General features: G+C 41.7%; 1 long non-coding RNA gene across 2 annotated transcripts in view; it reads right to left on the reverse strand.

Moving 5' to 3' along the window:
* LOC134485850 (uncharacterized) overlaps positions 1 to 21,632 on the reverse strand; it is a 704,841-nt gene extending 683,209 nt beyond the window's left edge. For both annotated transcript variants that reach the window (XR_015674037.1, XR_015674036.1), the window contains exon 1: positions 21,508 to 21,632. This is a non-coding gene — a long non-coding RNA (uncharacterized LOC134485850). The remainder of the gene's footprint in view (positions 1 to 21,507) is intronic.
* Positions 21,633 to 23,991: the final 2,359 nt, after the last annotated feature.

Here is a 23,991-nt window from a genome sequence, read left to right on the forward strand (position 1 = left end):
CAGAGCGACTTAACTTAAACCCGTTTCTAGAGCGAGTTAACTTAAACCCGTTTCCACAACGCTTTAACTTAAACCTGCTTCCACAAAGCTTTAATTTGAACCTGTTTCCAGAACGCTTTAATTTAAAACGATTTCCAGAAGGGTTTAACTTATACCGGTTTCCAGAACGCTTTAAATTAACCCGGTTTCCAGAACGGTTTAACTTAAACCGATTTCCAGAACGGTTAAATTTAAACCTGTTGCCTGAAGGGTTTCATTTAAACCGGTTTCCGGAAGGTTCCATTTAAACCGGTTTCCACAGCGCTTTCATTTAAATCGGTTTGCACAACGGATGCATTTAAAGCGTTTTTAAAATGAAAGTTGTTCTTCTGAAAATTAACTATCTGCCTCCTCCACTTCCTCCTTGGTCTTTGGGAGCCCGGGGGCAGCCAGTGTGGTCAAAGCTCCGCCCCTGGCTAGGTGGCTATAAAAAGGGAGAGCCCAGTTGGTGAGGCAGGCTCTGCCTCCTCACTGTATTCAAATTGGAAAGCAAGCTCTGTTGACCTGAACTACATAAGACTGAAGAAGTGATACCGACGACCTCTCAATACCAAATTACAGCAGCAGACTGGCCGCTGGGTCGGCTCTGCTTGATTGTACCCAAACTGCTGGGCAATTTGCATTTTGAAAGATTAAAAAACGATATCTACCAACTCTACAATAAGATATTACCTGTCTCAAATAACCCAAACTGCTGGGCAATTTGCATTTTGAAAGATTAAAAAAAACGATATCTACGAACTCTACAATAAGATATTACCTGTCTCAAATAACCCAAACTGCTGGGCAATTCGCATTTTGAAAGAATAAAGAACGATATCTACGAACTCTACAATAAGATATTACCTGTATCAATTTACCCAAACTGCTGGGCAATTTGCATTTTGAAAGAATATAAACGGAGGCGGGGGACGGAGGAAAGAATAAAAAAAAAAAAAAAACGATATCTACGAACTCTACAATAAGATATTACCTGTATCAATTTACCCAAACTGCTGGGCAATTTACCTTTTTAAGAATGAAAAACTGCCATCCAGATACCTTGAGAGAAATGGAGACAGCATGCCGCCCTAATTACCGCATAAATGCTCCTATTGGCACTCGGCCTTGTGCCACGGAGCCAAATATCTGGTGCACGAGGGTGCAGGAGGCTTGGGAGGCCTGGGAGAGAAGAGCATCTGCAGAGCCCCAGCCTTATGGGGTTATTACCTGGGACACACTGCAGCCCTGGTCAATGCCCTGCCTACTGCCCCTGAGACAGTTCTCAGGTGATCAGGGCAATGCCAGGGAGGAAGCACTTCCCGGGGTGGCTCGGGGCTCTGTGGGCTCGCCCTGGCAAAGGGATTCTAGCAGAGGGCAGGGTGAGCCTGGCATCTGGGCCCCTACCTTCTGTCCTGGAAGCCAGAAGCCAGAGGCTCGGGTGGGAGAGGAGGCAGCCCCGCCGACGCCTGCCCAGCCTGTGCTGCAGCAGCCCCCCTGCATCCTGGGTCCCAAACAGGGCTCCCCACAACAGGAAGCCCAGACCTCTGACCCTGGGCAAGCAGGCCAGTGTGGTCAGCCTGTCTCCCCCCGGTGGTGGACAAGATGCCCGGTTCCCTCTGCCCTCCCGGAATGGATCCATTGCCCTGTCATCTCCTTCCCACCTGGCTGCTGCCCTGCTTTCTCTGGCACCAGGGAGCCTTAAAGGACAGCAGGCTCCCTTGGGCTCCTGCTCCCCGCAGGCATGCCTGCTACCTCATCCCCTTCAACTTTCAAATAAAAACGCACTGAGAACTGCATTCTTCTGTAGCCAAGGTGTCTTTTATTTTGTGCTTAGAAACAGCATTTACCACAGGGAAACAGGTGGGCTGTGATGGTGCTCACCTGTCATCCCAGCACTCTCCCTGCACAGGCGGGGGGGGGGGCGGGGGGGGGGAGTGATTTGCAAGTAGAGACCAGCCACTCCACCTCAGCCACTGTCAGGCAGGAGAGAGCCACCCTGCCTGCACTGTCTGTGCATATGATCTTTCAGTCAAGTGCACATGTGTTTCGGTTACTTTTCTAGTATGGGAAGAAACAGCAGGACCAAGCAAGTGTGCTATTCATGGTTCCTGTTGTAGGGAATGGCCTAAGCAGGCCATGGCCATAAGCAACTCTGGGAGGAAAGGGGTGATTTGACTGTCAGTTCCCCACCACTGTCCTCACTGAAGGAAGGCATGGCAGCTACCCCACCAGGGCAGCAACCTGGAGGCAGGAGCTGATGCAAAGGCCCTGGAGGGCTACTTCTTACAGACCTGCTGCTCCTTCTAGCCTGTTAGGCCTGCTTTCTGGTGCAGCTCAGGATCACCAACCCAGGCCTGGCTCTACCCACAATAGGTTTGTCCCCCAGCCCCTAGAATCACTACTTAAGAATAGGCCAACAGGCTTGCTGCCTGCAGCCTGGTCCTGTGAGGCATGATCTCAGAGGCCGGTCCCCCTTTCTCACATCATTCTAGTTCAGTTTCACCTCCTTTCATTCCAATATCTGTCTTCATTTCATCCTTTAACTCTTTTATTTTATGTTTCCATTCTTTTATTTCACCTGGGCATTTCATTGTTTCAGTTCACCTGACATTTATATAGTATTCTGTTATTCATTTAGTTGTCATGTACATATATAATTTAAGTTACTGTATCATAAATATTTATTTTTACATTTTGCTTTTAATTATTCCTATCTTTCCTTGCAGTAATTTGGTTCTATTTTAAAATGTATGTGTGATTTTTTCAAGAATTTACTTGATTTTTTTTTCATGTCATATCACTTCTTTTTGGTTGTTATTTCTTTTCTAATCATGCCATAGAAGAAGACACAATGATATTTAATAAATACGATGAAAGAAATAATGAATCTAAATAAAGTGAGTGTATGAAAAGGAGTAATATGCTGAAATGTGCCCGATACGAAGGGATTAGTCATTTCCAAAAAGGGTATTGCCATGATTTAATAAAGGATATAAATTGAAGTTATACTTGTTAATGAAATCACAGAAAGTAAAGTGGTAGCATAACAATATAAAAGGAAGAAGAATGAGATGCCTAAGAGAAAGAATGAAAGGCAGTGTGAGGGAACGGTGTAAAACACTGAAAAAACAAAATGAATCAAAACAATGTAAAGCAGCTGAACAAATTGATTCTGTAGCCACATAATGGCAGGAAATATATTATGAGAAGAAGGAAGGAAATTCTGAAACAGAAAAGCATCTATGGTGGATCAATCGATATCACAAAATGGGTCGAAATGGAATCAGAGGAAACCAACAGAAGGCAATAAAATGGTGTAAGGCAATGACTGCAAATGATGAAAATAGAGTAAACTTAATTAGTTGTACACATACAATTTAATTATCACTAAATGTAATAAACTGAAATACTGCCTAGATGATAAGAGGAAATAATGACACAAAATCCCATGGGGTTGGGCATGGTGGCTCACACTGTTAGTCCCAGCACTGGGGGAAGCAGAGGCAGGCAGATCTGACCTGAGTCAACCTGGTCCACAAAGGACACTGCAGGACAGTCAAGGATTCCTGTCTCCAAAATAAATATACAAGACAAAACAAAACAAAACAAAACAAAACAAAAGAAAACTGAAACAAACCCCAAAACACAGAAACAAAAATCCTGAATGATTCTTCAACGTTTAGGACATGTTTTGACATGGAAGTGAACTAATAAAATGGCTTGAAATGGAATGGAATGACTTGCAAAGTCTTGAAATCAAATACACGTAATGAGATTTTCAAAATGAAGTTCAATAGCAAAAGGTTGGTCATGTGATTTAATGAGGGGCAAATGAAGTGACTCAGGATAATGCAACAGTGTGAAACCAGTACATACCATAGATTGCCTCATAATAAACATGAACATGCAATGGGACAAAGTGAATGATGACCCACACTCTTGGAGAACACTGAGAGGTAACGTGATAATGAAATGATACAGTGATATGACATAAAAAGGCTGGGCAATGTGAAGATCAAGTTAGACACTTAAATAATAGGATTTAAAATAAACCTATTCTGTAGATAATGAAAGGAAATTTAGGTACTGCAATGGCATTTAATTAATGTAATATATATATGTATAGATTGTTTATATTTATGTACTTACTATTACATCTGTGTATTTTATACATGTTTATTAGTATTTTCTTTTACACACTAATTAACGGACTGAATAAAAATAATGAAATTAAGTTTAAAATGCAGGGAACAAGTAAAATGATGAAAGGAAATAATGAAAAGGAGCTCAAAAACAAATGCTGATCCAATGATCTAGAGCACTGAAGTAAAAAAAAATCAAGTAGTAATTTTGTACCGGAACAGAAGGAAAAGAGACACCGAAGTGAAACTTAGACTAGATCATAATAAGTAAGTGAAATAGAATGCAGATATGAAATACAATAGGAAGTAGGAATAAAATTGAATATGTGCAATTCAATGCTCTGAGATGAGAAAAGGTTACAAATTATTAATTTTTGCTCAAATAGAATAAAAACTAAATCACAGGACAATGTTATGAAACGAGTTAAAAAATGAAAGCAAAAAATTTAAGAAATACATCTATAAAAACAGCATGAATGAAATTAGAACAATAAATGAGTAACATCAAAATACATAAAAACACCAACTAAACAAAAGTGAAAGAAGAAAAAATAATTAAGAAGACAAATGGGAAATGAAAAAAACACTATTAAAAAGTAACTATCGTGAATGAAAATAAAATGAAATGAAAAAGATGGTATTAAATTAAATGGAAATACGAAGTAAAATTTGATAGACACAATTAAGTTTCAAGTGATGAAATACTTCGATGAAATGAATTAAAGGAATGAGATGAAGTTAAAACAAGTTGGTGAAATGAGAATCGGTCAGGTCAAGGAATTAAAATAGGGGAAGGAATCCCAATGAAATATAACGTCCTGTAATCTAACACGATGTACTGTGATTAAGTGAAATGAAAGACAAACTAAAAGGAGGGGACAATATGAAGTCCGATTTAGGAAAATGAACTGAGAGGACAGGACATGATAAATGCTTGAAGAGATGAAAGGATGGGATGAGGGGCTTCAGAGGAAATGAAATATCGTAATGAAAACACGAAGTAGCAACATAAAGTGCAACGGTGTGGACAAAGTATTAGGAAATCTCTGTGATGAAGCCTTGGAGGGACGGAAGCAAACATAACTCAGTGCAGTGGAATCTACTGGACCCAAATGAGAGAAAAAGAAGAGATACAACAAGGAAGAAAGAGGGCGACACAAAATGACGATATTAAATCAAATTAAAGATAAATGAAATGATTTTATGACATGAAAGGAAATGAAGCTGCGGCCTGAACGCCAGCGAATGACTTTAATGAAAGAAAGTAGATGACATGTATGTATCTGATATAAAACAGTTCTATGAAATACAATGATTAAAAAAATGAAAATATTTAATGAAATTTAATTAATAAAGTTAACAGTAGCATAAAATAATGAGACTCAATGGATTGGAACAAAGAACTGATGCTGAAAGGAGATAATGAAAATCGGTCAAAAGAGGAGATGGCGAACCTTATAGTCACAAACCATATTTTGGGACGCAGGGTAAACAGTACTTGTAATGAAAGCCCATAATGTTCTTCTAAAAGTCGATCCTAAGGTCAAAAGTTGTTGCAATAGGTAAGGACACAATGAAGAGTTTAAAGGTGTCCACAAAAGCTTATGGAAGCTAAAACTCACTTAACCTGCTGCTGGATCACTTACAGGAGAGTGAAGACCAGTTTCTGGGGCTGGCCAGGCTCCCCAGTGGGAAACTGGGGCTCTGTGGAATTTGATGCTGTCACTGTTTGAACTCCACCTTTGCAGCAGCTTCCCTTTTAAAGCTCAGCATCTTCTTAAAATAGTGGAGTAACTGCCCTGCTGGGGTCTGAGCAGCCAGCCGCTCAGGTGAACTGGGGGGAGTGGCCAGGTGAGCAGCTAGGCTGCCTCCTGAAGTGAGCTTTGTAGATTTCTGTCCCCCTCTCTGCTCTGAGGCAGACCCTGCTCTCAGTGTGGACCCAGGTCGCCTCTCTGGATCCTTTCAGCAGGTTTGGCTTTCTGTTCATTTTTCTGGCGGATGTGTGGTTCACCCTATTCTATCCTGTAGCAGAGTCTGGTTTCTGTTTTTTCAGAACGATTTAATTTAAACGGGGTTCCAGAAAGGTTTAACTTATGCCCGTTTCCAGAGCGATTTAACTTAAACCCGTTTCCAGAGCGACTTAACTTAAACCCGTTTCTAGAGCGAGTTAACTTAAACCCGTTTCCACAACGCTTTAACTTAAACCTGCTTCCACAACGCTTTAATTTGAACCTGTTTCCAGAACGCTTTAATTTAAAACGATTTCCAGAAGGGTTTAACTTATACCGGTTTCCAGAACGCTTTAAATTAACCCGGTTTCCAGAACGGTTTAACTTAAACCGATTTCCAGAACGGTTAAATTTAAACCTGTTGCCTGAAGGGTTTCATTTAAACCGGTTTCCGGAAGGTTCCATTTAAACCGGTTTCCACAGCGCTTTCATTTAAATCGGTTTGCACAACGGATGCATTTAAAGCGTTTTTAAAATGAAAGTTGTTCTTCTGAAAATTAACTATCTGCCTCCTCCACTTCCTCCTTGGTCTTTGGGAGCCCGGGGGCAGCCAGTGTGGTCAAAGCTCCGCCCCTGGCTAGGTGGCTATAAAAAGGGAGAGCCCAGTTGGTGAGGCAGGCTCTGCCTCCTCACTGTATTCAAATTGGAAAGCAAGCTCTGTTGACCTGAACTACATAAGACTGAAGAAGTGATACCGACGACCTCTCAATACCAAATTACAGCAGCAGACTGGCCGCTGGGTCGGCTCTGCTTGATTGTACCCAAACTGCTGGGCAATTTGCATTTTGAAAGATTAAAAAACGATATCTACCAACTCTACAATAAGATATTACCTGTCTCAAATAACCCAAACTGCTGGGCAATTTGCATTTTGAAAGATTAAAAAAAACGATATCTACGAACTCTACAATAAGATATTACCTGTCTCAAATAACCCAAACTGCTGGGCAATTCGCATTTTGAAAGAATAAAAAACGATATCTACGAACTCTACAATAAGATATTACCTGTATCAATTTACCCAAACTGCTGGGCAATTTGCATTTTGAAAGAATATAAACGGAGGCGGGGGACGGAGGAAAGAATAAAAAAAAAAAAAAAACGATATCTACGAACTCTACAATAAGATATTACCTGTATCAATTTACCCAAACTGCTGGGCAATTTACCTTTTTAAGAATGAAAAACTGCCATCCAGATACCTTGAGAGAAATGGAGACAGCATGCCGCCCTAATTACCGCATAAATGCTCCTATTGGCACTCGGCCTTGTGCCACGGAGCCAAATATCTGGTGCACGAGGGTGCAGGAGGCTTGGGAGGCCTGGGAGAGAAGAGCATCTGCAGAGCCCCAGCCTTATGGGGTTATTACCTGGGACACACTGCAGCCCTGGTCAATGCCCTGCCTACTGCCCCTGAGACAGTTCTCAGGTGATCAGGGCAATGCCAGGGAGGAAGCACTTCCCGGGGTGGCTCGGGGCTCTGTGGGCTCGCCCTGGCAAAGGGATTCTAGCAGAGGGCAGGGTGAGCCTGGCATCTGGGCCCCTACCTTCTATCCTGGAAGCCAGAAGCCAGAGGCTCGGGTGGGAGAGGAGGCAGCCCCTCCGACACCTGCCCAGCCTGTGCTGCAGCAGCCCCCCTGCATCCTGGGTCCCAAACAGGGCTCCCCACAACAGGAAGCCCAGACCTCTGACCCTGGGCAAGCAGGCCAGTGTGGTCAGCCTGTCTCCCCCCCGGTGGTGGACAAGATGCCCGGTTCCCTCTGCCCTCCCGGAATGGATCCATTGCCCTGTCATCTCCTTCCCACCTGGCTGCTGCCCTGCTTTCTCTGGCACCAGGGAGCCTTAAAGGACAGCAGGCTCCCTTGGGCTCCTGCTCCCCGCAGGCATGCCTGCTACCTCATCCCCTTCAACTTTCAAATAAAAACGCACTGAGAACTGCATTCTTCTGTAGCCAAGGTGTCTTTTATTTTGTGCTTAGAAACAGCATTTACCACAGGGAAACAGGTGGGCTGTGATGGTGCTCACCTGTCATCCCAGCACTCTCCCTGCACAGGCGGGGGGGGGGGCGGGGGGGGGGAGTGATTTGCAAGTAGAGACCAGCCACTCCACCTCAGCCACTGTCAGGCAGGAGAGAGCCACCCTGCCTGCACTGTCTGTGCATATGATCTTTCAGTCAAGTGCACATGTGTTTCGGTTACTTTTCTAGTATGGGAAGAAACAGCAGGACCAAGCAAGTGTGCTATTCATGGTTCCTGTTGTAGGGAATGGCCTAAGCAGGCCATGGCCATAAGCAACTCTGGGAGGAAAGGGGTGATTTGACTGTCAGTTCCCCACCACTGTCCTCACTGAAGGAAGGCATGGCAGCTACCCCACCAGGGCAGCAACCTGGAGGCAGGAGCTGATGCAAAGGCCCTGGAGGGCTACTTCTTACAGACCTGCTGCTCCTTCTAGCCTGTTAGGCCTGCTTTCTGGTGCAGCTCAGGATCACCAACCCAGGCCTGGCTCTACCCACAATAGGTTTGTCCCCCAGCCCCTAGAATCACTACTTAAGAATAGGCCAACAGGCTTGCTGCCTGCAGCCTGGTCCTGTGAGGCATGATCTCAGAGGCCGGTCCCCCTTTCTCACATCATTCTAGTTCAGTTTCACCTCCTTTCATTCCAATATCTGTCTTCATTTCATCCTTTAACTCTTTTATTTTATGTTTCCATTCTTTTATTTCACCTGGGCATTTCATTGTTTCAGTTCACCTGACATTTATATAGTATTCTGTTATTCATTTAGTTGTCATGTACATATATAATTTAAGTTACTGTATCATAAATATTTATTTTTACATTTTGCTTTTAATTATTCCTATCTTTCCTTGCAGTAATTTGGTTCTATTTTAAAATGTATGTGTGATTTTTTCAAGAATTTACTTGATTTTTTTTTCATGTCATATCACTTCTTTTTGGTTGTTATTTCTTTTCTAATCATGCCATAGAAGAAGACACAATGATATTTAATAAATACGATGAAAGAAATAATGAATCTAAATAAAGTGAGTGTATGAAAAGGAGTAATATGCTGAAATGTGCCCGATACGAAGGGATTAGTCATTTCCAAAAAGGGTATTGCCATGATTTAATAAAGGATATAAATTGAAGTTATACTTGTTAATGAAATCACAGAAAGTAAAGTGGTAGCATAACAATATAAAAGGAAGAAGAATGAGATGCCTAAGAGAAAGAATGAAAGGCAGTGTGAGGGAACGGTGTAAAACACTGAAAAAACAAAATGAATCAAAACAATGTAAAGCAGCTGAACAAATTGATTCTGTAGCCACATAATGGCAGGAAATATATTATGAGAAGAAGGAAGGAAATTCTGAAACAGAAAAGCATCTATGGTGGATCAATCGATATCACAAAATGGGTCGAAATGGAATCAGAGGAAACCAACAGAAGGCAATAAAATGGTGTAAGGCAATGACTGCAAATGATGAAAATAGAGTAAACTTAATTAGTTGTACACATACAATTTAATTATCACTAAATGTAATAAACTGAAATACTGCCTAGATGATAAGAGGAAATAATGACACAAAATCCCATGGGGTTGGGCATGGTGGCTCACACTGTTAGTCCCAGCACTGGGGGAAGCAGAGGCAGGCAGATCTGACCTGAGTCAACCTGGTCCACAAAGGACACTGCAGGACAGTCAAGGATTCCTGTCTCCAAAATAAATATACAAGACAAAACAAAACAAAACAAAACAAAACAAAAGAAAACTGAAACAAACCCCAAAACACAGAAACAAAAATCCTGAATGATTCTTCAACGTTTAGGACATGTTTTGACATGGAAGTGAACTAATAAAATGGCTTGAAATGGAATGGAATGACTTGCAAAGTCTTGAAATCAAATACACGTAATGAGATTTTCAAAATGAAGTTCAATAGCAAAAGGTTGGTCATGTGATTTAATGAGGGGCAAATGAAGTGACTCAGGATAATGCAACAGTGTGAAACCAGTACATACCATAGATTGCCTCATAATAAACATGAACATGCAATGGGACAAAGTGAATGATGACCCACACTCTTGGAGAACACTGAGAGGTAACGTGATAATGAAATGATACAGTGATATGACATAAAAAGGCTGGGCAATGTGAAGATCAAGTTAGACACTTAAATAATAGGATTTAAAATAAACCTATTCTGTAGATAATGAAAGGAAATTTAGGTACTGCAATGGCATTTAATTAATGTAATATATATATGTATAGATTGTTTATATTTATGTACTTACTATTACATCTGTGTATTTTATACATGTTTATTAGTATTTTCTTTTACACACTAATTAATGGACTGAATAAAAATAATGAAATTAAGTTTAAAATGCAGGGAAAAGTAAAATGATGAAAGGAAATAATGAAAAGGAGCTCAAAAACAAATGCTGATCCAATGATCTAGAGCACTGAAGTAAAAAAAATCAAGTAGTAATTTTGTACCGGAACAGAAGGAAAAGAGACACCGAAGTGAAACTTAGAGAGTTACACCAATGACAGTAACAGACTAGATCATAATAAGGAAGTGAAATAGAATGCAGATATGAAATACAATAGGAAGTAGGAATAAAATTGAATATGTGCAATTCAATGCTCTGAGATGAGAAAAGGTTACAAATTATTAATTTTTGCTCAAATAGAATAAAAACTAAATCACAGGACAATGTTATGAAACGAGTTAAAAAATGAAAGCAAAAAATTTAAGAAATACATCTATAAAAACAGCATGAATGAAATTAGAACAATAAATGAGTAACATCAAAATACATAAAAACACCAACTAAACAAAAGTGAAAGAAGAAAAAATAATTAAGAAGACAAATGGGAAATGAAAAAAACACTATTAAAAAGTAACTATCGTGAATGAAAATAAAATGAAATGAAAAAGATGGTATTAAATTAAATGGAAATACGAAGTAAAATTTGATAGACACAATTAAGTTTCAAGTGATGAAATACTTCGATGAAATGAATTAAAGGAATGAGATGAAGTTAAAACAAGTTGGTGAAATGAGAATCGGTCAGGTCAAGGAATTAAAATAGGGGAAGGAATCCCAATGAAATATAACGTCCTGTAATCTAACACGATGTACTGTGATTAAGTGAAATGAAAGACAAACTAAAAGGAGGGGACAATATGAAGTCCGATTTAGGAAAATGAACTGAGAGGACAGGACATGATAAATGCTTGAAGAGATGAAAGGATGGGATGAGGGGCTTCAGAGGAAATGAAATATCGTAATGAAAACACGAAGTAGCAACATAAAGTGCAACGGTGTGGACAAAGTATTAGGAAATCTCTGTGATGAAGCCTTGGAGGGACGGAAGCAAACATAACTCAGTGCAGTGGAATCTACTGGACCCAAATGAGAGAAAAAGAAGAGATACAACAAGGAAGAAAGAGGGCGACACAAAATGACGATATTAAATCAAATTAAAGATAAATGAAATGATTTTATGACATGAAAGGAAATGAAGCTGCGGCCTGAACGCCAGCGAATGACTTTAATGAAAGAAAGTAGATGACATGTATGTATCTGATATAAAACAGTTCTATGAAATACAATGATTAAAAAAATGAAAATATTTAATGAAATTTAATTAATAAAGTTAACAGTAGCATAAAATAATGAGACTCAATGGATTGGAACAAAGAACTGATGCTGAAAGGAGATAATGAAAATCGGTCAAAAGAGGAGATGGCGAACCTTATAGTCACAAACCATATTTTGGGACGCAGGGTAAACAGTACTTGTAATGAAAGCCCATAATGTTCTTCTAAAAGTCGATCCTAAGGTCAAAAGTTGTTGCAATAGGTAAGGACACAATGAAGAGTTTAAAGGTGTCCACAAAAGCTTATGGAAGCTAAAACTCACTTAACCTGCTGCTGGATCACTTACAGGAGAGTGAAGACCAGTTTCTGGGGCTGGCCAGGCTCCCCAGTGGGAAACTGGGGCTCTGTGGAATTTGATGCTGTCACTGTTTGAACTCCACCTTTGCAGCAGCTTCCCCTTTAAAGCTCAGCATCTTCTTAAAATAGTGGAGTAACTGCCCTGCTGGGGTCTGAGCAGCCAGCCGCTCAGGTGAACTGGGAATGGCCAGGTGAGCAGCTAGGCTGCCTCCTGAAGTGAGCTTTGTAGATTTCTGCCCCCCTCTCTGCTCTGAGGCAGACCTTGCTCTCAGTGTGGACCCAGGGCGCCTCTGGATCCTTTCAGCAGGTTTGGCTTTCTGTTCATTTTTCTGGCGGATGTGTGGTTCACCCTATTCTATCCTGTAGCAGAGTCTGGTTTCTGTTTTTTCAGAACGATTTAATTTAAACGGGGTTCCAGAAAGGTTTAACTTATGCCCGTTTCCAGAGCGATTTAACTTAAACCCGTTTCCAGAGCGACTTAACTTAAACCCGTTTCTAGAGCGAGTTAACTTAAACCCGTTTCCACAACGCTTTAACTTAAACCTGCTTCCACAAAGCTTTAATTTGAACCTGTTTCCAGAACGCTTTAACTTAAAACGATTTCCAGAAGGGTTTAACTTATACCGGTTTCCAGAACGCTTTAAATTAACCCGGTTTCCAGAACGGTTTAACTTAAACCGATTTCCAGAACGGTTAAATTTAAACCTGTTGCCTGAAGGGTTTCATTTAAACCGGTTTCCGGAAGGTTCCATTTAAACCGGTTTCCACAGCGCTTTCATTTAAATCGGTTTGCACAACGGATGCATTTAAAGCGTTTTTAAAATGAAAGTTGTTCTTCTGAAAATTAACTATCTGCCTCCTCCACTTCCTCCTTGGTCTTTGGGAGCCCGGGGGCAGCCAGTGTGGTCAAAGCTCCGCCCCTGGCTAGGTGGCTATAAAAAGGGAGAGCCCAGTTGGTGAGGCAGGCTCTGCCTCCTCACTGTATTCAAATTGGAAAGCAAGCTCTGTTGACCTGAACTACATAAGACTGAAGAAGTGATACCGACGACCTCTCAATACCAAATTACAGCAGCAGACTGGCCGCTGGGTCGGCTCTGCTTGATTGTACCCAAACTGCTGGGCAATTTGCATTTTGAAAGATTAAAAAACGATATCTACCAACTCTACAATAAGATATTACCTGTCTCAAATAACCCAAACTGCTGGGCAATTTGCATTTTGAAAGATTAAAAAAAACGATATCTACGAACTCTACAATAAGATATTACCTGTCTCAAATAACCCAAACTGCTGGGCAATTCGCATTTTGAAAGAATAAAAAACGATATCTACGAACTCTACAATAAGATATTACCTGTATCAATTTACCCAAACTGCTGGGCAATTTGCATTTTGAAAGAATATAAACGGAGGCGGGGGACGGAGGAAAGAATAAAAAAAAAAAAAAAAACGATATCTACGAACTCTACAATAAGATATTACCTGTATCAATTTACCCAAACTGCTGGGCAATTTACCTTTTTAAGAATGAAAAACTGCCATCCAGATACCTTGAGAGAAATGGAGACAGCATGCCGCCCTAATTACCGCATAAATGCTCCTATTGGCACTCGGCCTTGTGCCACGGAGCCAAATATCTGGTGCACGAGGGTGCAGGAGGCTTGGGAGGCCTGGGAGAGAAGAGCATCTGCAGAGCCCCAGCCTTATGGGGTTATTACCTGGGACACACTGCAGCCCTGGTCAATGCCCTGCCTACTGCCCCTGAGACAGTTCTCAGGTGATCAGGGCAATGCCAGGGAGGAAGCACTTCCCGGGGTGGCTCGGGGCTCTGTGGGCTCGCCCTGGCAAAGGGATTCTAGCAGAGGGCAGGGTGAGCCTGGCATCTGGGCCCCTACCTTCTGTCCTGGAAGCCAGAAGCCAGAGGCTCGGGTGGGAGAGGAGGCAGCCCCTCCGACACCTGCCCAGCCTGTGCTGCAGCAGCCCCCCTGCATCCTGGGTCCCAAACAGGGCTCCCCACAACAGGAAGCCCAGACCTCTGACCCTGGGCAAGCAGGCCAGTGTGGTCAGCCTGTCTCCCCCCGGTGGTGGACAAGATGCCCGGTTCCCTCTGCCCTCCCGGAATGGATCCATTGCCCTGTCATCTCCTTCCCACCTGGCTGCTGCCCTGCTTTCTCTGGCACCAGGGAGCCTTAAAGGACAGCAGGCTCCCTTGGGCTCCTGCTCCCCGCAGGCATGCCTGCTACCTCATCCCCTTCAACTTTCAAATAAAAACGCACTGAGAACTGCATTCTTCTGTAGCCAACGTGTCTTTTATTTTGTGCTTAGAAACAGCATTTACCACAGGGAAACAGGTGGGCTGTGATGGTGCTCACCTGTCATCCCAGCACTCTCCCTGCACAGGCGGGGGGGGGGGGGGGGGGGGGGGAGTGATTTGCAAGTAGAGACCAGCCACTCCACCTCAGCCACTGTCAGGCAGGAGAGAGCCACCCTGCCTGCACTGTCTGTGCATATGATCTTTCAGTCAAGTGCCCATGTGTTTCGGTTACTTTTCTAGTATGGGAAGAAACAGCAGGACCAAGCAAGTGTGCTATTCATGGTTCCTGTTGTAGGGAATGGCCTAAGCAGGCCATGGCCATAAGCAACTCTGGGAGGAAAGGGGTGATTTGTGTCAGTTCCCCACCACTGTCCTCACTGAAGGAAGGCATAGCAGCTACCCCACCAGGGCAGCAACAAGGAGGCAGGAGCTGATGCAAAGGCCCTGGAGGGCTACTTCTTACAGACCTGCTGCTCCTTCTAGCCTGTTAGGCCTGCTTTCTGGTGCAGCTCAGGATCACCAACCCAGGCCTGGCTCTACCCACAATAGGTTTGTCCCCCAGCCCCTAGAATCACTACTTAAGAATAGGCCAACAGGCTTGCTGCCTGCAGCCTGGTCCTGTGAGGCATGATCTCAGAGGCCGGTCCCCCTTTCTCACATCATTCTAGTTCAGTTTCACCTCCTTTCATTCCAATATCTGTCTTCATTTCATCCTTTAACTCTTTTATTTTATGTTTCCATTCTTTTATTTCACCTGGGCATTTCATTGTTTCAGTTCACCTGACATTTATATAGTATTCTGTTATTCATTTAGTTGTCATGTACATATATAATTTAAGTTACTGTATCATAAATATTTATTTTTACATTTTGCTTTTAATTATTCCTATCTTTCCTTGCAGTAATTTGGTTCTATTTTAAAATGTATGTGTGATTTTTTCAAGAATTTACTTGATTTTTTTTTCATGTCATATCACTTCTTTTTGGTTGTTATTTCTTTTCTAATCATGCCATAGAAGAAGACACAATGATATTTAATAAATACGATGAAAGAAATAATGAATCTAAATAAAGTGAGTGTATGAAAAGGAGTAATATGCTGAAATGTGCCCGATACGAAGGGATTAGTCATTTCCAAAAAGGGTATTGCCATGATTTAATAAAGGATGTAAATTGAAGTTATACTTGTTAATGAAATCACAGAAAGTAAAGTGGTAGCATAACAATATAAAAGGAAGAAGAATGAGATGCCTAAGAGAAAGAATGAAAGGCAGTGTGAGGGAACGGTGTAAAACACTGAAAAAACAAAATGAATCAAAACAATGTAAAGCAGCTGAACAAATTGATTCTGTAGCCACATAATGGCAGGAAATATATTATGAGAAGAAGGAAGGAAATTCTGAAACAGAAAAGCATCTATGGTGGATCAATCGATATCACAAAATGGGTCGAAATGGAATCAGAGGAAACCAACAGAAGGCAATAAAATGGTGTAAGGCAATGACTGCAAATGATGAAAATAGAGTAAACTTAATTAGTTGTACACATACAATTTAATTATCACTAAATGTAATAAACTGAAATACTGCCTAGATGATAAGAGGAAATAATGACACAAAATCCCATGGGGTTGGGCATGGTGGCTCACACTGTTAGTCCCAGCACTGGGGGAAGCAGAGGCAGGCAGATCTGACCTGAGTCAACCTGGTCCACAAAGGACACTGCAGGACAGTCAAGGATTCCTGTCTCCAAAATAAATATACAAGACAAAACAAAACAAAACAAAACAAAAGAAAACTGAAACAAACCCCAAAACACAGAAACAAAAATCCTGAATGATTCTTCAACGTTTAGGACATGTTTTGACATGGAAGTGAACTAATAAAATGGCTTGAAATGGAATGGAATGACTTGCAAAGTCTTGAAATCAAATACACATAATGTGATTTTCAAAATGAAGTTCAATAGCAAAAGGTTGGTCATGTGATTTAATGAGGGGCAAATGAAGTGACTCAGGATAATGCAACAGTGTGAAACCAGTACATACCATAGATTGCCTCATAATAAACATGAACATGCAATGGGACAAAGTGAATGATGACCCACACTCTTGGAGAACACTGAGAGGTAACGTGATAATGAAATGATACAGTGATATGACATAAAAAGGCTGGGCAATGTGAAGATCAAGTTAGACACTTAAATAATAGGATTTAAAATAAACCTATTCTGTAGATAATGAAAGGAAATTTAGGTACTGCAATGGCATTTAATTAATGTAATATATATATGTATAGATTGTTTATATTTATGTACTTACTATTACATCTGTGTATTTTATACATGTTTATTAGTATTTTCTTTTACACACTAATTAATGGACTGAATAAAAATAATGAAATTAAGTTTAAAATGCAGGGAAAAGTAAAATGATGAAAGGAAATAATGAAAAGGAGCTCAAAAACAAATGCTGATCCAATGATCTAGAGCACTGAAGTAAAAAAAATCAAGTAGTAATTTTGTACCGGAACAGAAGGAAAAGAGACACCGAAGTGAAACTTAGAGAGTTACACCAATGACAGTAACAGACTAGATCATAATAAGGAAGTGAAATAGAATGCAGATATGAAATACAATAGGAAGTAGGAATAAAATTGAATATGTGCAATTCAATGCTCTGAGATGAGAAAAGGTTACAAATTATTAATTTTTGCTCAAATAGAATAAAAACTAAATCACAGGACAATGTTATGAAATGAGTTAAAAAATGAAAGCAAAAAATTTAAGAAATACATCTATAAAAACAGCATGAATGAAATTAGAACAATAAATGAGTAACATCAAAATACATAAAAACACCAACTAAACAAAAGTGAAAGAAGAAAAAATAATTAAGAAGACAAATGGGAAATGAAAAAAACACTATTAAAAAGTAACTATCGTGAATGAAAATAAAATGAAATGAAAAAGATGGTATTAAATTAAATGGAAATACGAAGTAAAATTTGATAGACACAATTAAGTTTCAAGTGATGAAATACTTCGATGAAATGAATTAAAGGAATGAGATGAAGTTAAAACAAGTTGGTGAAATGAGAATCGGTCAGGTCAAGGAATTAAAATAGGGGAAGGAATCCCAATGAAATATAACGTCCTGTAATCTAACACGATGTACTGTGATTAAGTGAAATGAAAGACAAACTAAAAGGAGGGGACAATATGAAGTCCGATTTAGGAAAATGAACTGAGAGGACAGGACATGATAAATGCTTGAAGAGATGAAAGGATGGGATGAGGGGCTTCAGAGGAAATGAAATATCGTAATGAAAACACGAAGTAGCAACATAAAGTGCAACGGTGTGGACAAAGTATTAGGAAATCTCTGTGATGAAGCCTTGGAGGGACGGAAGCAAACATAACTCAGTGCAGTGGAATCTACTGGACCCAAATGAGAGAAAAAGAAGAGATACAACAAGGAAGAAAGAGGGCGACACAAAATGACGATATTAAATCAAATTAAAGATAAATGAAATGATTTTATGACATGAAAGGAAATGAAGCTGCGGCCTGAACGCCAGCGAATGACTTTAATGAAAGAAAGTAGATGACATGTATGTATCTGATATAAAACAGTTCTATGAAATACAATGATTAAAAAAATGAAAATATTTAATGAAATTTAATTAATAAAGTTAACAGTAGCATAAAATAATGAGACTCAATGGATTGGAACAAAGAACTGATGCTGAAAGGAGATAATGAAAATCGGTCAAAAGAGGAGATGGCGAACCTTATAGTCACAAACCATATTTTGGGACGCAGGGTAAACAGTACTTGTAATGAAAGCCCATAATGTTCTTCTAAAAGTCGATCCTAAGGTCAAAAGTTGTTGCAATAGGTAAGGACACAATGAAGAGTTTAAAGGTGTCCACAAAAGCTTATGGAAGCTAAAACTCACTTAACCTGCTGCTGGATCACTTACAGGAGAGTGAAGACCAGTTTCTGGGGCTGGCCAGGCTCCCCAGTGGGAAACTGGGGCTCTGTGGAATTTGATGCTGTCACTGTTTGAACTCCACCTTTGCAGCAGCTTCCCTTTTAAAGCTCAGCATCTTCTTAAAATAGTGGAGTAACTGCCCTGCTGGGGTCTGAGCAGCCAGCCGCTCAGGTGAACTGGGAATGGCCAGGTGAGCAGCTAGGCTGCCTCCTGAAGTGAGCTTTGTAGATTTCTGCCCCCCTCTCTGCTCTGAGGCAGACCCTGCTCTCAGTGTGGACCCAGGTCGCCTCTCTGGATCCTTTCAGCAGGTTTGGCTTTCTGTTCATTTTTCTGGCGGATGTGTGGTTCACCCTATTCTATCCTGTAGCAGAGTCTGGTTTCTGTTTTTTTCAGAACGATTTAATTTAAACGGGGTTCCAGAAAGGTTTAACTTATGCCCGTTTTCAGAGCGATTTAACTTAAACCGGTTTCCAGAGCGACTTAACTTAAACCCGTTTCTAGAGCGAGTTAACTTAAACCCGTTTCCACAACGCTTTAACTTAAACCTGCTTCCACAAAGCTTTAATTTGAACCTGTTTCCAGAACGCTTTAATTTAAAACGATTTCCAGAAGGGTTTAACTTATACCGGTTTCCAGAACGCTTTAATTTAATCCGGTTTCTAGAACGGTTTAACTTAAACCGATTTCCAGAACGGTTTAATTTAAACCTGTTGCCTGAAGGGTTTCATTTAAACCGGTTTCCGGAAGGTTCTATTTAAACCGGTTTCCACAGGGCTTTCATTTATATTGGTTTGCACAACGGATGCATTTAAACCGGTTTTAAAAATGAAAGTTGTTCTTCTGATATAAAACAATTCTATGAAATAAATGATTAAAAGAATGAAGATATTTAATGAAATTTAATTAATAAAGATAAAAGTAGCACAAAATAATGAAACTGAATGAATTGAAAAAAAGAACTGAGGCTGAAAGGAGACAATGAAAATCGGCCAAAAAATGAGATGGCCAACCTTATAGTCACAAAACATACTCGGGGACCCAGGGTAAACAGTACTTGTAATGAGAGCCCAGAATGTTCTTCTGAAAGTCGATCCTAAGGTCAAGAATGGTTGCAATAGGTAAGGACGCAATGAAACGTTTAAGTGTGTCTGCAAAAGCTTCTTAGAGTTAAAACTTACCGACCTGCTGCTGCTGGATGATTTGCCAGAGGAATAAAGATCAGTTTCTAGTGCTGGCCAGGCTCCCCAATGGGAAATTGGGTCTTTACCGAATTTGATGCTGTCACTGACTAAACTCCAACTTGGCAGAAACTTGCGTTTTAAAGCTCAGCGTCTTATTAAAATAGTGGAGCTGGTTTCCATTTTTCAGAACGGTTTACTTTATACCAGTTTCCAAAACGGTTTAATTTATACCGATTTCTAGATCGGTTTAATTTTACCGATTTCCAGAACGGTTTAATTCACACCGATTTCAGGAACGGTTTAATTTTACCGATTTCCGGAACGTTTAATTTATAACAATTTCCAGAACGGTTTAATTTTACCAATTTCCAGAACGGTGAAATTTATACCGATTTCCAGAACGGTTTAATTTATATCCGTTTCCAGAACGGTTTAATTTAAACCGGTATCCAGAACGGTTCCATTTAAACCGGTTTCCACAGTGCTTTCATTTAAACCGTGTTTGAAATGAAAGTTTTCTTCAGAAAATTAACTATCTGCCTCCTCCACTACCTCCTTGGTCTCTTGGAGCCTAGGGGCAGCCAGTGTGGTCAAAGCTACTCCCCTAGCTAGTTGGCTATAAAAGGGAGAGCAAAGTTGGTGAGGCAGGCTCTGCTTCACTGTATTCAAATTGGAAAGCAAGCTTTGTTGACCTGAACTACCTAAGACTGAAAAACAGATATCAACAACCTCTCAATACCCAATTACAGCAGCAGAGTGGCCTCAGGTCGGCTCTGCTTGATTTTACCCAAACTGCTGAGCAATTTACCTTTGTAAGAATAAAAAACCAATACGGAGAAACTTTACACCAAGATATTACCTGTCTCAATTTACCCAAACTGCTGCGCCATTTACCTTTGTAAGAATAAAAAACCGGGGTTGGGGATTTAGCTCAGCTGTAGAGTGCTTGCCTAGCAAGCACAAGGCCCTGGGTTTAGTCCCCAGCTCCGAAAGAAAAAAGAAAAAAGAAAAAAAAGAGAAAAAAAAAAGAATAAAAAACTGATACCTAGAAACTTTAAAATAAGATATTACCTGTTTCAATTTACCCAGTTTTACTGCTGAGCAATTAACTTTTTAAGAATGAAAAACTGCTATCCAGAAACCTTGAGAGAAATGGAGGAAGCAAACCCCAACTACTCCATAAATGCTCCGGTTGGCACTCTGCCTTGTACCACGGAGCCAGATATCTGGTTCGTGAGGGTGCACCATATTTCAAGCAGCAGACTGGCCGCGGGTCGGCCCTGCTTCATTGTACCCAAACTGCTGAGCAATTTACCTTTGGAAGAATAATAGACCGATACCAAGATTCTTTAAAATACGATATTACCTGTCTCAATATACCCAGTCTTATTGCTGACCAATTTACTTTTGTAAGAATAAAAATCCGATACCGAGAGAGATTCTTTACAATAAGATATTACCTGTCTCAATTTACCCAGTTTTACTGCTGAGCAATTTACCATGTTAAGAATGGAAAACTGCTATCCAGAAACCTTGAGAGAAATTGAGACAGCACCCTGCTCCAACTACTCCATGAATGCTCCTGTTGGCACTGGGCCTTGTGCCACGAAGTCAAATATCTGGTGCGTGAGCGGGCAGGAGGCTTGGGAGGCCTGGGAGAGAAGAGCATCTGCACAGCCCCAGCCTTGTGTGGCTGTGACCTGGGGCAAATTGCAGCCCTGGTCAATGCCCTGCCTACTGCCCCTGGGACAGTCCTCCTCAGGTGATCAGGGCATTCCCAGGGAGGAAGCACTTCCCAGGCTGGCTCGGGGCTCTGTGGGCTCGCCCTGGCAAAGGGATTCTAGCAGAGGGCAGGGTGAGCCTGGCAGCTGGGCGCCTACCTTCTGTCCTGGAAGCCAGAAGCCAGAGGCTCTGGTGGGAGAGGAGGCACCCCTGCCGACACCTGCCCAGCCTGTGCTGCAGCAGCCCCCCTGCATCCTGGGTCCCAAGCAGGGCTCCCCACAACAGGAAGCCCAGACCTCTGACCCTGGCAAGCAGGCCAGTGTGGTAAGCCTGCCTCCCCCCCCCCCCCCCCCCCGGTGGTGCACAAGATGCCCCGTTCCCTCTGCCCTCCTGGAATGGATCCATTGCCCTGCCATCTCCTTCCCGCCTGGCTGCTGCCCTGCTTTCTCTGGCACCAGGGAGCCTTAAAGGACAGCAGGCTCCCTTGGGCTCCTGCTCCCAGCAAGCATGCCTGCTAACTCATCCGCTTCAACTTTCAAATAAAAACGCACTGAGAACTGCATTCTTCTGTAGCCAACGTGTCTTTTATTTTGTGCTTAGAAACAGCATTTACCACAGGGAAACAGGTGGGCCACGATGGTGCTCTCCTGCCATCCCAGCACTCTCCCTGCAGAGGTGGGGGAGGGGGGGGAGGGGAGTGATTTGCAAGTAGAGACTAGCCACTCCAGCTCAGCAACCCTCAGGCAGGAGAGAGCCACCCTGCCTGCACTTTCTGTGAAATGTGCTCTTTCACTGGAATGCATATGTGTTTCAGCTACTTTTCTAGTATGGGAGGAAACAGCACGAAGAAGCAAGAGAGTTACTGTGGGTTCCTGTTGTGATGACAAGCCATGGCCATGGGCAACTCTGAGAGGAAAGGGGTGGTTTGACTCTCAGTTCCCCACTACTGTCCTCCCTGAAGGAAGGCCTGACAGCTACCCCACCAGGGCAGGAACCTGGAGGCAGTAGCTGAGGTAAGGGCCCTGCAGTGCCTCTGATTACAGACCTGCTCCTCCCCTTGGCCTGCTCTGTCAGCTTTCTGGTGGAGCTCAGGGTTGTAGTGCCAACCCACAATAGGCACTGGCCCTACCCGCAATAGGTCTGTCCCGAATGAAGGGTATCTGATATAAAACAATTCTATGAAATACAACCATCGAAAAGAATGAAAATATTTAATGGGACTTAAGGAATAAGGTTAAAAGTAACACAAAACACTGAAGCTCGATGAACTGAAAGGAAGAACTGATGCTGAAAGGAGATAATGAAAAGAAGGAGATGGCCAATGCTCTAACCCCAAAACGTATTTTGGGAGGCAGGGTAAGCAGCACTTGTAGATGAAAACCCATAATGTTTCTTCAAAAGTCCAAGAATGTGGGTTCGGTCCCCAGCTCCGAAAAAAAAAAAAAAAAAAGTCCAAGAATGGTTACAATAGGTAGGTAAGGACACAATGAAGAGTTTAAAGGTGTCCGCAAAAGCTTATGGAAGCTAAAACTCACTTAACCTGCTGCTGGATCACTTACAGGAGAGTGAAGACCAGTTTCTGGGGCTGGCCAGGCTCCCCAGTGGGAAACTGGGGCTCTGTGGAATTTGATGCTGTCACTGTTTGAACTCCACCTTTGTAGCAGCTTCAGTTTTAAAGCTCAGCTTCTTATTAAAAGGTGGGGTTACTGCCCTGCTGGGGTCTGAGCAGCCACTCTGGTGAACTTGGGAGTCTGTGAAGAGTGGGGATGGACAAGAGGGAACTTTTTTTACTCTTGGTCTGAAAGTAAACTACTCTGGCCTCTATTTAGGAACAGATGAATGATCTAAAAAAAAAAAAAAAACCCTAAACAACAACAACAACAAGAACAGCCAAAACCCTTTCATGGGTTCCAGCCGTAGCAGTCCTTGGTATTTACCTCAAAGACTGAAGTTCAAGTCAGCATGCTCCAGAGAAACTTGCACTTCAGTGTTCTGTGCAGTCCTGTCCACAGTGGACTCCTGGTGGCAGCTGCATCGTTTTCTTGGGTGCCTTCTTAGTTTTGTCTCAAGAGTTCAGTCAGGTTTCCTGTGATGCCATTGTCTCTTGACAAGGTGTGGCAGGACCATTGCTTCCCTGGATTGAGGTCCCTTGATTTTACCAGGTTTCCTTTAGATATGTAGGGATTCCTGTGCACCAGGGCACTCCAGGTACAGGAGTAAAACAAGCTCAAGCCAGACAGGAAATGGTTTAGATGACAAGTTCTGTCCAGCACTTCCTGACTGTTATTCCACAGGACTTAAAATTGACCCATGGCCAGTCAGGTATCAATCATATGCAAATAGCTTCTGGGATTATAGGTTTATAACCCAGTTCTCTGCAATGTAATGGTTGGGAGGAGCCAAGAAGTTGGAGTATAATGTTAAGGTCTAAGTAAAATATTAAGGCCTAGGTAAAATGTTAAGGCCTAGGCAACTGTCACCTGCTTAGAGTGCCATTTTGTTATGTTCCTAATGTTATAAGGAAGCTTTCTCACATGATGTTTCTGCTGTTACTAGGAAACTTTTTTATGCCCAAATTGATTACATATTCTGGTATGTTCTGTATCCTTGGAAACCAATCATGATAGAAGTCAGTAGAATTG

This window comes from Rattus norvegicus, chromosome 2, assembly GCF_021556685.1.
Source record: "Rattus norvegicus strain SHRSP/BbbUtx chromosome 2, alternate assembly SHRSP_T2T, whole genome shotgun sequence".
Lineage (NCBI taxonomy): Eukaryota > Metazoa > Chordata > Mammalia > Rodentia > Muridae > Rattus > Rattus norvegicus.